Raw genomic sequence first — 15,529 nt, 5'->3', positions numbered from 1 at the left:
GTGCCATAACAACTTCAACAATACTAGAGGCTCTTTTAAAATGTTTTCTGACTTAGTAGGCATAAATTGGTAGTTTAAGGTGGTTTTAATTAGTATTTCTAGATCATTTTTCAAGAGTACAGTTTAACATGAGTATAAGACCATAAAGGAACCCAGGAAAAGAAGCACATTTTTTTTTAAGAAATGGTATTGTAAATCCCCCCACCCCGACATTGAGATCAGCATTCCATGTTTAGAGTATTCTTTGGATCCACATGTTTGGAAGTATGGCCAAGGAGGCAGGTCTGGCGGTGCTAAGTGTTGGTATATTCCAAATGACAGTCTCCATTAACCCAGTGGATTTCCCAAGTTGGGTCCAAATGGCCAGGCAGTATACACCTTGATTATTCTTTGAAGGCACACTGGCCCAGAAAGTGGACTGGACCTCTATGAGGTCAAGTGAGAAGGCAATTCCTGAGAGCTGGGCCATTCATACATCAGTCCTGACAAGTATTCATGATGTACCACAGCATCCAGCACACAGAGAACACATTCAAAGGATTTAACTGAAGAGCATTAAATGAAGGGACATGTCACAGAGGTACAGGCAGGATCAAGGACACAGACAGGAGATAGTGAAGCACCCAAAGACTAGCAACAGTAGGGTGTTATCACCTATAGGCCTAAGGAACAAGGGAAAGGGTTTAGTGCTCTAGAAACCTGGTAAGAATTGGAGCCAAGATTCAGGAAGTAAGACGCCTCACTCCTCACAGAGGAATACAGCATCTGCAAAACCACAAACTGAAAGGGAGGAAGAGGGCTAATAAATACCTCAGTCGCTCTCTTCACTTTCCATTCCTTCTATTGCTTCCCACAAGCCTAAACCAAATGGAATCCAAGGGGCAGGCAGCATTGCCTTAGTCAGTTAGGGCTGCTATAACAAAATACCACAAACTGGGTGCTTAGAAACAACAGAAACTTATTTCTCACAGTTTTGGAGGCTGAGATGTCCAAGATCCAGAGCAGGTAGATCTTATGTCTTATGAGGGCCCACTCCCTCCTCCTGACCTGTGCCTTCGCATTGTGTTTTCACGTGGTATATATATGGAGGGGTTCTCTGGGGTCTCTTTTATAAGGGCACTATTATTCATGAGTCCTCATGATGTAGTCAAGGCCTAAAGACCCTGTACCTTGGTGGTTGGGATTTCAACATATGTATTTGGGATGGAGCATAAACATTCATGACAAGAGGCCTAGAGATCAGCTTCTTAGAGCACAGAACAGAGCAGAGAATGGATCTAGGAGAGCAAAACAGAATAACCAGCATAGACAGAAAAATATTTTGCCACTCAAAGACTTACATTGCATTGATGGCAACCGATGTGGGCCTGACACGCTTCACTTTCATTCAAAGTCTGAGTCCTTAGTAATCAAGGAGCTGCAGGTGTTCACAGTGGCCAGCATGACTGGAGATGGCAGCTGATCAAGCAATAAAGGGACACTGAAGCACAGCTTGAGCAATCGCCTGGCTTATTTCTTCCCCGGCAAGGCTTCTATCTAGCCAATGAAGGTACAAAGAATCAGGAACCAGACACGCTGCCATCACCTGCACAAGTCTTATAGTAATCACGACACACACAAACATCTGGGGAAGCCGACAATACTAATTGTTTGAGGAAGGCAAGCAGATTGCATTTTTCCTTTGTAATTCCACATCATGACCCTTACATAATGCAAGAGAAACACAAAGACCAAGAATGGCACAGAAGATGGATACAACTAATCTTCAGAAATCTGTGAAGCATACAGCCTTTAATATTTATTTGTGGGTAGATTTCATCCCTTACTAATAAGCTGCTTGTTTTATTTCAATCACATACACAGAGCAAGTGCTTAACATTTTTCAAACAATGAATGACCAAGGAAATTTCAGGTGCAATCTGGAAAGATAAGAAAAAAGCAGCATACTTTTGCCTGCTATGCAACAGTTATGTGCTAGTTTTGGGCCTGTGTGCACTGGATCCCCTCTTAACCCTTCCCCTGCTTTGCTCTATATTTCTAGAGTGTTGACTCTTGAACACTGTGTTTTCCTGGCATTTCTGGCCCCTGGCTTCTGTCTGGATTAGCCAATGGAATCACTGGTGGGGGACTGGAAGGCAAGACAAAGGGAAAGAAAATAGTTATAACCTTTCTATCTCCCAGTTGTTTAATTTCTAAAATGAAAATAATACAAAATATAAAGTGTGTAAAGAGTCTAGATAACAAACAGAACACAATGACCCCCAACAAATTATTCTCATAATTTAAATATTTTCTAAATGTTTTCATATTTATTTCAGGGCTGGGAGTGTAGCTCAGTGGTAGGGTACTTGCCTAGCGTGTGAGAAACCCTGAGTTCAATCTCCGGTACCACCAAACCCCCCCCCCCAAAAAAAATGAAGAAAAGAAAATTCATATTGACTTCATAATTTTTTGAAATTTCTCAGATCACATTAATTTGAAAATGTTACACAGAAACATACTTTCAGGCTATAATTCCCAACCATGAAAACATTTCAAATGTTATGAATATAAGTAGTAGTTATTAATAATTTTATAGTACAATGTGTCAAATTATACAAATATATTAGTCAATAGCTGTATGATCATATATTTAGGAAACCTTAATCACTGAAAATTAAAATAAGTTAGTGATGAGGATCCTGAGGAGTATGTTCATGCACTTCCACTAACACAAAAGAGATTTGATTGTAAATAAAATAATGTCTTTTTTAATTTAATAAACTTCTAACAATAGGATTTTACACACATGCAAGTGTTATGTAATATGTCTTAGGTAGCTGTATTAATTTTTTTAACCATTTGACAAAATATATGTATTTTTACATTGTCTGCTGCAATATTCATAAGAAGCTTTAGGATCCTAAACAACAGATACTGATGACTTCTTAGGGACAATGTTCTGACTATTAAATCTATATAAGGGCTGACAGCATTAAACCACAAAACAAAATGTCCACAATAAGAAGCTTAAACTGTGCATTTATTACTAAGAGTGGGAAAAACTACAATAAAATAACTATCAGATGATTCAGGTTAAATAACAAGGTTTATGATATGTAATAAAAATCTTCTTTTCATCTCTATTGTTCTTTAAATCAGAAAATATTCATTCTTCTCCCTTACCTATATTAATTTTTAACTATTTCAATTGTCCATGAAAATAAGTGAAGCAACAGATCAGAATGAGAATATAAAGAAAGATGAATTTAGAGGGAATGTCTTTGAACAAGCTGCAGAGAATAAAGATAATTAGAGTTTAAAAAAATCTCTAGCTCTATTTGTGGAATATCATGTCAAACCCTGGCACAGACATGTAGAATTTTATGCATCTATGAAATACTCCACAGGTCTTAGACAATGATCTCATGGAAAAATATCTTGGTAAATGAAAGAGGAGAACTGTTCATTCCATATACTCAATCAAAAGAGTTCTTTTATATTAAACTCTAAATTAATAAATTTAAATTCTTAATTATTCTAAAATTAAATTCTTAATTATCCCCAAATATACAAAAATATCTTTCACATATTTCAAAAGAATAATTAAGGAAAGTCTGTTATAATTATTATAACAATTGCACTGTGCAATATAATTAATTGTAGAAGCCAAATGCTTTAAAACAATCATCTAAAAACTCATTTTGTTTCTAATCTCACACATTGCAATGTACAATTCACAATCTACCACATGAATCTTAATTTATCTTTTAGATCATTGTCATCCATAAAACCTCTCAGCAATCTCCCCTTCCAAAGAATTCAAACTTTTTACCTGGTTTTTCAGGGCATGGTCCCAAACTTTCTTTCTAGTCTTTTGTTTTTTGGTTTTTTGTTGTTGTTGTTGTTGTTGTTGTTTTGTTTTGTTTTGGTATTAGGGATTGAACCAGCAACACTTAACCAATGCACTATATTTTGTCTTTTATTTTGAGATGGAGTCTCACTAAGTTGCTTAGGGGCTTGCTAAGTTACTGAGGCAGGCCTTAAAATTGGGATCTTCCTACCTCAGCCTCCTAGGTGCTGTGATTACAGGCATGTGCCACCACTTCCAGCTCTAGTCATCTTTCATTGCTGTCTCCTACTTTTCTTGTACTTCCTGGGTTCCAACTAGCTGCTTTGTACTACCTCTCCTTCCCTTTAATGGAAAGCTTCCCACAAAAATTTAACCTTAATACAGCAAAAATCAAGTTTTGCTTCCAAAAGTAAAAAGAAGTCCTCTTTCTTGTCAGTGCATTCCATTTATCTGCATCACCAATCCAGAGCCTAGCATGTCCCACCTAGAACTGTACCCCTTCCATCATCCCTTCCGATGTAAGAGCCCAGGCAGAGCAGGAGTTCTAGGATTTGCAACAGCACCAGTGCTTGGCACCATGCTTGCCACGTAGTAATGCTCAATAAATACTTTTGCATGAATGAATCCACATTTACGTATGAAGATGTGAATCTGATGCCAGCTCCATGGGTCATTGAGAATATCATTCAATCTCAAAAGACCTCAGTTGTCTTATCCATAAAGTTGGAAAAATTATAACATCTATAGTTCTTTTTCACAGGGATGTGGTGAAGAACACAAGATAATCTATACAAAAGAATTTCCTTTGCCTAAAGAGTGCTATACAAATTCTCATATTATACTTTTTTTATATTCTTCCACAATGCTCAGTATACAGAGCTTTGTTCACCATGCTTTGCATACAATAAGTATCCAATAAAACATGATAGGTGATTCAAGATGGAGAAAATTCCACATCCATTAACACTGTCATCCTGTCTCCCTTTGAAAATTGTGATGCCTTAATAGCTGCTTTCGCTATTCTTCACTAGACATTAAACAAACTGAGCTTTACTTTGGCAATCTAGTCATTGAGTGCTGAGGATTACAAAGCAGCCATTGTTCAGAACTGTTAGCAACTCTTTGATCTAAGTACCACGCACAGGAAACATTAAAATCACCACTGTTCTTCATTTACTTCTCATTTTCTAGTGAACCCAGTGTCAGCTGAAACTGACCTAACAGAGCTCTGTCTGCTCATGGTTTCAGGAATTGTGTATTATTTGAGGCCAGAATCTTTCTCTTGACTGTGGCTCATTATTTGTCATTAATTAATAATAATTATTCAATAATTTGCACATGTTATTTCACGACTTACAAATGTAATCATTTTTCTGAGAGTGATTTCAGGCAAAGTCCTAAATAATTTGGTGACCAGGCAGGAATGACTGTTCTAAAAATTACATTTTATGTAATTTATATGACTAAATCTGGCACATATGAATTTGTGGAAAAAACCACGAGTTTGATAAGCACAAAGGAAGAAATATAATAGTAACTTAACATGATTTATATAGGGTTTTCCCATAAAATTATATATGAAACTCGAATAGTAATCATGAAGAGAACAATTTTTAGCTTCAACCAGTCTTTGTAAAAAAGCACAGTCTTCTTACTCTTAACACATTGTTCACATTTCACAGCACAATTATATCTGCAAGAAATAAAAAGCTCTGCATTATATTCAGGAGTGAAAAAAGTCATATTCAAAGCTTAGGTAAAACTGATTAAATTATTAAATGGACATCTATGGATAGGACATCAGATGTTGTGTTTCTTGGCAAACATTATTATAGGATTTTTATTGATACTTACAGGACTGTCACACAATTCAGCCAGGCAGCCAGGCACTATTAAAGAGGCAGAAAGAGCAGCTTGCAAATTCATGGTCACACTATGAAAAGCCATGTGTCATCTGGAGCCTGATTCAATCCTTGGCAAACTTAAAGTCTTCTTTTCCTACCTGATAACTATTAGTAGTAAAAAGACTACTGAGGTACGTGCCATGGATTACACAAAGAGTCTTACATCAATCCTAACAATAATGCAGTGAAATAATTTTCTTATATGAATTTTATAAATAAGGAAACAGAGACTTTAAGAAATTAAAAGCCTGACATGGGCCCCAAAGCAATAATAAGGGTATCTGTTGGATACCATAACCTCTAACTTTAACCACCACGCTACATTGGTTAATAATTAAACTAACAGACCAGTTCAGATTAGAGGGAAAAGGAACTGTGTTTCACCAGGGAATGAATCCTAAATGGGAAAAGTTGATATTTTAATTCTCACTCATAAGCCCTAGTGCAACATTCCCAGATCCAGGACCAATTCTAATCTTGGTCATTAAAAGATTTAAAATATTTCAAGCAGTTCAAATTAGGCCACCATTTGAAGGGTTCTATCTTTAGAATTCACCCCAATAGCCAAGCCTCTATCTTGTCCTTGGGAGCAAATCTGTACCTTGAACCCCAGTTGTCATAGCTAGGTACCCATCAGGATGGGCTTAGTCCACTCATGTGGTCTTATTGCTAGTGATTTTGTTAAGTGGTCTAAGGTATGTGGGGAAAATGTAGTCCTTCTTCTCCCACTATAAACGTCAGCTCCTTTGGGATTTGAAAGATGTGTTGTCATTTGTTGAAAGGGTTGTTGTCAGTACTTTGCTGATTTTCTTTTTAGTCACAGAGACTTTCTACTAAGGAGTGTTATCTAAGTAATCAGATGGAGAAGTATTGATTTGCTTGTTTCGTTTCAAGGTTTTAAACTTAAAGCTCAATAATTTCTGAATAATTTGGATGTGACTTAAAATAGAAAGTGATTTTTAACTATTTTATTCCTTAAATCTTCAGTAGTCTTTTTTTTTTTTCCCTTGGGGATGAGGCTGGTAAGGAAGTGAAGGAGTTAATAGAAAACTTGAGAAATGGCTAACTTCATGCTCAATATGCAATAGAAGGTGCCGTAGTGAGCATTCAGGACATGATTCGAAGACAAAATAACATCTAAGAGCATTAATATGTTAGTTCTAGAGACACAATGAGAATTTGAAAAACTTTCATACATATCTTGGCCTTGCTTTGCAATTTATTCAGCCTAGAGAAGAATGTATGCATATATTCTTGGAGAAGAATACATTCACATATGCATAATGAATCAGCCCTCTTGGGAAAGAATTCTGTCTCTCTAGTCGAAAATCTCTTGGTTATTTTAAACTTAGCAAGATACTGTAAAAGTGGAGAAAGTAAGTGAGCATTGAATGGAAAAAATATCCGGTCTAAAATTAATCTTATGACATATGTGAGCTGTCTTAGTTCTCAAATCCTTCCCACAGCTATACTTATATTTTCACCCTCTCTAATGAAAGCTGTTGAAGTTATAGCTACAACGATTAATGGCTCTGATTGCCTTTATGGGAGCATTTCCATGAGCTGATGGCCAAAAAAAAAAAAAAATCAGTATTTATAAGCTAAAATAAACCAGAAATTTGTCTTTTCTACTAAGTAATATAAAAATGCACATTGTTTAAAAGGTGATAAAAGCAAGTCATGGGTACAGCTTTTCCAGTGCCCTGGTAACTAAAAACTAAAACAAACTAATACAAATATCATCTCAGAAATTTTAAGAACTGAATTTAAGCCAGCTATTGACACATGTGCTGAAACCATCCAACCCTTTTAGAAAAAAAAATGCATGTATTCTTTCATTGGAACTAACAACTACTACTTACATTATTGATCACTAGTTCACAAATTAATTTTTTCAGTAAGTTCCTTCACACTCTATGTATACACTAAACACATGTACACACACACGCACATAAGCACCCCTTGCTGTTTGATCTGTCAGGAAATGCTGCAAACTAATGTTAGTTCAATATCCCCAAATCTTAAATACATTTATTAAGCACCTTCAGGTGACAAAAATTCTTGAATTATAGAAACTATTTATAATACCCCAATAACCTATAGGCTACGTCCTCTTTGTTTCATTTACAAATATAGAAACAAGGACCCAAGATAACATAATTTGGGATGTGAACTTGCATAAATGGTACAGATTGTATCTAAAGTGAAAAGTGTTATCTACCAGAACTTCCAGAGCTGTGTGACCACACCTCTGTCCCAAATTCCTGAGATACACAGCCTCTGCCAAGAATCAGACCAGGTAGATTTGATCTGTGACTGACTGATCCTATGCCATTCCCCTGCCCTAACCCAGATTGTCTGCATTCCCTACATGGTCTCTTTGCTGGCTCATTGCACATTCCCTGTTCAATCAGTGCTTAGCAGAGTCCCTGCTGCATAGGAGATGTTGAATACTTCCTATTCAGTGAACAGCTATGTGGAAGAGAGAACAATGAAAATCAAATGTCAACCCATCCCTCTGTGTCGTCCTTTCAAACCCAGGCTAATGCTCTCTGTGAAGCCACCCCTTAGCCTCTTGCAGCATCCCTTACAACTCTCTATTTCTGGTTTACTTTTGTTCTATCATAGTATCTATTAACAATCTATGCACCAATGGAATGCCAGGTTCCCATAGCCTTGTACAGAGTAGGATACTCCACTCCTGGTCAATAAATGGAAGATAACAGAAATACCTATATTTCATTAAAGGGCATATCAATTGATGATTTTTTAGAAAGACAGAATAAGCTTCTGCCAGACAAAATCTAAGAAACCATCTGGAAACTGAAAAATAATTATAAAGTTTCTATAAGGCAAGGTCACCCATGGCAACTTAGTAATGAAGAAAAAAAGTCAAAACTAAGAAAAGAATAAGGGAGTAAAAATCATGTCTTACATATATGCCTCTCTGTCTCTAAGACCAAACCCCAAGTCAGACATTGCTATCCCATCCACTCATTATAAGTTTATCAGGTGACCATGCAGGAAGTGTACTACTGAACTTATGACATCAGTGTGAGTAGAATTTGCAATCACAAGTAAGTGGAGAATTAAAGGATTTTCTAGAGAACAGATGGTAAGACAAGGTATATGTCTTTTTTCTCCATAATCTCTAGGAAACCAATAAATATATGTTGGTTGACAGATTGGCATCTGCTTCTCTCTGGCATATATCTGAACTGTTCAGAATTGACAGCTCTGAACATTAATGTGGGATATAGAGAATAATTCTAAGTAGACGGGATCACGGGTCAGATTTATCATATAGTCTAGTACATCCCAAGCATTTTTAGCATCTGACACATATAAAATACAATAGTATCTGCATAGCATATTAGTGCAAATGCAAGGCTGCAAGTAGCTGGAAATTGGAAACCTTAACCCATGAGTTCGTTTGAATTCCAGTTATTCCAGGAACAAAAGTCAGTCATTCTTGGCACACAGGTCAGGAAGCCATGGGAAGGAGACTGAATTTATAATTCCTTCAGGCTTTCAATAGACTAGCCCTATCCAATCAAAAACCATGGCCATCATCCTTCAAATGGGTAATTTACTCCCCCTCCGAAGACAAGAATAAGGGGCAAAACAAGATACTGGAAGTATTTTTCTAATGTTTATCTCTCTGCAGGGAAATAAGAAGAGTGGAGAAATTTCCTAACAAACAAGCAATTTAACTTCATTAGTTTAATGTGCTATATAATTTTTTCCGAAAACTGAATTGCCAACACTGATTACACAAGTGGAAATCTAGAGGCTGGGGCTGGGGCTCAATGGTAGAGCACTTGCCTAGCACGTGTGAGCAAAGGGTTTGATCCTCAGCACAACATAAAAATAAGTAAATAAAGGTATTGTATCCATCTACAAGAAATAAAAAGCTATACTTATCTAGGTCAGTATTTATGTTTTTATGTCAGTTATTGTTGGCTTAATTATTGTTGTTTTGAACATATATTTACCATTGATTAATTTTCATTATATTCTCTTCTTAACCACAAACTATTTTTGGACACCAAATGGTCATTATGACAACCGGTACAAAATATACATATTGTACCAGTTGTCATTCTGCAATCTGTATTTGGGGTAAAATTGGGAGTTCATAACCAACTTGAATCTAATGTATGAAATATGATATGTCAAAAGCTTTGTAATGTTTTGAACAACCAATAAAAAATTATGTTAAAAAAATAAAATACAATAATAATTTTAATACTTTTATCAAAATATCTTCATTGAATTACAAAACACAAAGGAAGAAATGTTGCAACTTATACAAAGACAGGAGCTACCCAGTGACCCAAACACATTCACCTAAAAGGTAAACATGGTATGCTAAATATTATCTCGTATTTGACACCTCTGTACCAGGCTCCTGAGATGATTCAACTCTCCTAAATCTTTCCCAATTCAAACTAATGCTAAACTTTGCATTAGTTATTTTGATGTCAATTGATGTTCACTTTGTTTCAAAGTAAACATAAATGCAAAGTGCAAAAAAAGTATCTGAATAATCCAGAATGTGTTGTATCAATTATCAAATAGAAAATATAAACATTCTAATTATATTTATGAATAATCAAAAATAAAGTCCAGGGATCTATTATGAATGCCACTTTGGAAAATGCTGGGCACTGAAGGGCAATACACAAATATCTGAGATAGAATACCTGAATGCCAAATTGCAGCATTATAGTATATACATGAGATTCAAACATCCCAAAGAAAAGTAAGAATTCACATATTGCCAAAAGCAAATATCTCTCAAATGAAAGCAAAAGGCTCCCTCTTCCCACCTTTCTTGATAGAATGAGAATTGTTAAATAATGTAAGGGATGTTGAAGTACACAAAGATAAAGACATATATAAAGTCCTATGTAAAGTTTTGAGTCAGGCTAGAGACATCATCTAATCCCATACTGGTAATGGAGGTTTACTCACTTTTCTGAAGCATTGTGGTCTCTTTTTACTATAGGTCACTCTGAAATTCCAAGGGACTACAGTTATAGCATCATGACGGCAGGAACACAGATTTTCTGCAAAAATGTGCCAGACCAGCATTCAGAGCTGAACTGCACCTTGTGTCTCTCATTCACCCTGTTCAAAGATGCCTGGGCTAATGAAGGTCACAAGAATGATCCCTGGCCATTCTGTGATCAATTCTCTGTCCCTCTGTTAACAAAATCACCAAAGTAGTTAAGTGCTAAAATAGTCAATCTTAATATTTGATTTTCTAACCAAGAGAGATAGGCTCACAAGAAGAAAAGACTATAGAAGGTTGCTAAGATGAAACACAACTTGAGAAGAAAGAAGAATAAAAATGCTGTAAGATAAGTTTAGAGTATTTTTGAGATCTGAAGATTTAGCCAAGGCCTGACGCATGCTAGGCAAGTGCTCTATCACCGAGATCCTCCTCTAGCCCTACTTAATACTTTTAAATTTCCAAATCCTACATACATTGATCATCACATTTGATTCGAGATAATTAAATGTTTCCAAGTAAAGGTAAACTCCCAACTTGTCATCAGGCTATATATCAAAAATGTTTGTAGATCAATTACCTGGAACTTACAGCCAGGTAACCTTCACAGTTGCTCAGAAACTGGATACAGTTTCTCACATAAAAAGATTATAAACATCATACATACAAAATTATTAGAACCACAGTTCAGCTTCATGTGAATAAAATAGGCTTTTGTGGGTTGCCCTGTGCACCAAACCATCATTTATAATAAGAGGTGGCAAGGAATAAACACTGATTATATGAATTCAAATGTTCACCGCTGAAACGAACTCATTTTTAACACTTGCAAAGTGGTTCCTAGTGACTACAATAAATTGCCTTGGAACTTAAATTAATGTTGCCATCTGAGAATGAAACCTTTAGAAAGAAAACCACAAATGACAAAATTAGTTCTCAGCAGAAATAACCCACTCCAAAAGATATATACCTGAGTCTATTTGGAGACTTCCAATTCCAAGCCAAATAACCAGTTTTCAAGTCCAAGAAAATATGTGTGAATATAAAAGAAAGCTCTAGCTGAGTCAACTGTATTATGTAACCTGCCTGTGAAAAAAAGAACTTGGCAAAACCAACACCAGTGGCCTGTGGAAGTCTAAAAAAAAAGGGAACAGGAAATCAAGAATCTGCAAGTTTTTGTACAGCACTATCAAAGACAAAGTACTGTGTCACTAAGATAATTGACTCCAGATATCATATTCCACAAATCTCCCTGGAGTATATACTGTGTGCTCAATGGTGTTTTAGGCAACCAGGATGTTCCAGTGATTACAACAGTTAGAAATTAAATTCTAGGTCAGATAAAGGAAAAATAATAATAAACTGATAAAATATTCAGAACAATGTTAGATGATGACAAATGCAACCGAGTCAAAATGGAAAAAAGAAGAGGAATAGTATAGAGAAAAATGAGCAACTTTAAATAGGTTGATCACAGAAGACCTGAGAATAAAAAGTCGTTGACATTTAGAGAAGCAATGAAGATACCTGATGAAAAATTAAAAAAAAAAAAAAGTGAAAGGACAGAAATGCTATGGCCCTCGGGTGGAAGCATTCCTACGTGACTGAGAAAAAGCAAGGTCATCACTGTATCTGGAAATAGTGAGTGGTAGGAAAGGAGAAGTAACTGAGGTCAGTCTGCCTCAGATTCTGTAGGCTACTCTAAGAACTCAGCTTTGGGGTGAAGTGGAAAATCATCAGAGTTTAGAACAGAAGATTAGTATGATCTGGCTTACATTTTATGTCAATATTGGGGAAAGGGATAGGTGCAGGGAGTTAGGAAGTTATAACAGAATAGCATCGTTAGGCACCAGAATGGTGGCAATGGAAATGGACATATGAGATTGAAGTATTTTTTTATATTTATTTTTTAGGCGTAGATGAACACAACACAATGCCTTTATTTATATGTGGTGTTGAGGATAGAACCCGGGTCCTGCCCATGCTAGGCGAGTGCTCTACCATTGAGCCACAATCCCAGCCCTGAGGTTGAAGTATTTTAACAGAATTTGCAAAAGACTGGGTTGTATTAAAGATGACTCCAAGATAATTTGGCATGACCCACTGGCAAGACAAAATTGTCTTTATTGAGGTGGGACAACTGGGGAGGAGCATATGAGACTGAAAGTGGTTGTAGACTTTTCTGTGGCTGAGACAAACATACCACTCAGAACTTCCACCTCCTTGTCCACTGATTCCACACTCAACAGAAAACCTTTTAATTATTAATGCAATCCACCCAGTAGACGGAGAGATTACATCCAAGATAACAAGTAGGTATACTTTAGTCATAAGAAAGTTTTATTTTTTACCAAAAATTAATAAAGAGTCAAGGTGGTGGGTTAGAGTATCTTAGAGACTCAGATTTTTGGATATATTGAACAGAGAAGAAAGAGCCCATTGGAGCAAAGCCAGTTGGGGCAGTCACAGAAGGAGTGGTGCTGGTTCACCACAGAGGGAGGGAAAACAGACAGAGAAAAACAACACACATATTTGGTATGGGAAAACCTGAGATCAGAAATGAAGCCTGAACTTAGCTGATCCAGAGACTGCACTGTGCAGCCGTGTCTGAAAAGTGCTCTCCCAGCTGGCCTCAGAGAGCTGAAGCAGGAGCCATCTTGAGGAAGCCATGCTCCAGCTACTGCTGTGGGAGCCAGGAGATCAGAGCAAACACTGCCACGCTGTTCCAGCAAGAGCCTAATCTGTGGAGTGAAACAGGCACGGAGAAAATTGTACCCAGTGGAATTCAAGTCCGAAAAATGAAGAAGAGCCCAACTCACATCTCCTTTGAGTCTGGAGGACCAGTTGAAGCAGTTTTGGAATATGAACAGGTAGGTGTGAATACTCCCAAGGACTAATCCTGGGAAGGCTGTTTTCTTGGGCACCTGAGTTCTAACCAGAGTGGAGGGTCTTCATGGACCCCTTGGAGTAACAGTGAAGTTCCAGAAGTTCTCCTCCAGTAATAGGGCCAGTCTATCTCCAAAAGAAGGCATACTCTAGATTCATTTTATCAAAACTTCTTGAAAAGTTCTAAAAGAATCAGGATAATCTGAAAGTGATGTAACCAATAACTAGGAAAAAAGCTCAAGGAAGAGAACAATATCCAGGTACTCAATAATGTGAAATCACGATAGCTTGAAGCTAATAAGAAAAAAAATAGTCATGGAAGAGAAATTTCTAAACGTGGTAAGTCTTATCCAGGAAAAATTTCAATCCACAAAAACCAACCATGAAGATGAAGATAGAATGAGCAGGAAATAACATAAAGGTAGATATAATTACCTTCTAATATTTAAAGGAAAGTGTATATATTATGAGAAATATGGAAAAGAACCAAATGGACTATGTAGAAATAAAAAACAATGTTAGCAAAAATTCTTTGATAATATTAAAAGATTAGATACCATGAAAGGAAAACAGTAAATTTTGGGTGGGGCACGGAGCAGAATATATATATGTGTATATATATATATATATATACATATATATATATATATATATAACATATTATATATTTTTATGTGTGTTTGTATATATATATATACACACACACACACACACACACACAGACACACACACACACACACACAGAGTGTTTGTTAACGGAAAGAGTGAACTAGTGAACAATAAACAGAAACTCGATGACCTGATACACAATACTAAGAGATCTAACACCCATATAACTGGAGCTCCAGAGGAGAGGAAAGAAACATGAAAAATATTGGAAAACTTAATGGCTAAAATTTTAATAAATTTGATTAAAATTATAAACTTACATTCAAGAAAGTAAAGAAACCCAAGTGGGATATAAAAACAAGACAGGCACACCAAATAAGTCAATTGAATTGCCAAAGGCTACATAATAAATATAAATACTTTAAAGCAGCTACCAGAAACAAGATACATGACATGTAAAGAACCACAATGAGAACGATCACAGATGTCTCCAGTCAGCAGTCAACAGAACTGCAATGAAAGAAAAAAATTTTCAATCTACAATTCTAAGAGAACATTTTTTTTAAATGAGAACAAAATAAAGACTTACTCAAACAAATGCTCAGAGAATTCAATACCAGCAGGCATGCAATATAAAATAGGCTAAAGAAAGTTTTTCAAGCAGAAAGAACATGATAAATGAAAACTGAGTCCAAAAAATGAATGAAGAGCTTGAAAATTTGTGAATACATAAGGAAATGTAAACTAAATTGTACACATTTTTAATTTCTTTAAAATAAATTTTGATCTTTAAAACAAAAGTTTATTGTGCTATTTATAGTATATAGTGATGCAAAATACAAGGCTATTAAAAATAGGAGAGAAGAGGTAGAGGTGAAATTCTATTTTTTCTTACATATGAAGTCTTCTAATATTATTTGAAGATAGACTATGATAAGCATACTGCAAACCTTCTTAGAGCATCTATAATCAGCCTAGAGCCCTGATTTGACCCACAGAGTGCAGAAAACTATGTGAATGGCTATTTTTATTTATTCATTCATTTTCCAAAAGATGATAACTAGTTCAATATTGAACAATTAAGAAAGATATTGAAAGGCAACAGAATACAATAGACACTAGTATGGCAATATGTAAAACAGTGGATGTGGAACCTATGTGATTCTGCAATCTGTATACGGGGCAAAAACGGGAGATCATAACCCACTTGAATCAAATGTATGAAATATGGTCTGTCAAGATCAATGTAATGTTTTGAACAACCAATAATAAAAATTTTAA

The 15,529-nt window shown here is 35.9% G+C and overlaps 1 protein-coding gene across 8 annotated transcripts in view; it reads right to left on the bottom strand.

Moving 5' to 3' along the window:
* Window positions 1-15,529, bottom strand: part of Pde4b (phosphodiesterase 4B) — a 514,783-nt gene that overhangs the window by 449,001 nt on the left and 50,253 nt on the right. The window contains exons 1-2 of one of the 8 annotated variants that reach the window (XM_026409083.2): window positions 3,815-4,094; window positions 1,341-1,536 (exon numbers count right to left, since the gene is read on the bottom strand). The exons of 5 other annotated variants lie outside the window; for them this stretch is intronic. The gene's annotated coding sequence lies outside the window, so the exon portion shown is untranslated. Of the gene's footprint in view, window positions 1-1,340; window positions 1,537-3,814; window positions 4,095-15,529 lie in introns of those variants that run through there. 2 more of the 8 variants (XM_077791662.1, XM_077791663.1) reach the window with 2 other exon arrangements.

Source organism: Urocitellus parryii, chromosome 11 (genome assembly GCF_045843805.1).
Source record: "Urocitellus parryii isolate mUroPar1 chromosome 11, mUroPar1.hap1, whole genome shotgun sequence".
NCBI lineage: Eukaryota > Metazoa > Chordata > Mammalia > Rodentia > Sciuridae > Urocitellus > Urocitellus parryii.
The sequence above is the reverse complement of the archived record's forward strand: the minus strand, read 5'-3'. Positions and strand labels throughout refer to the sequence as shown.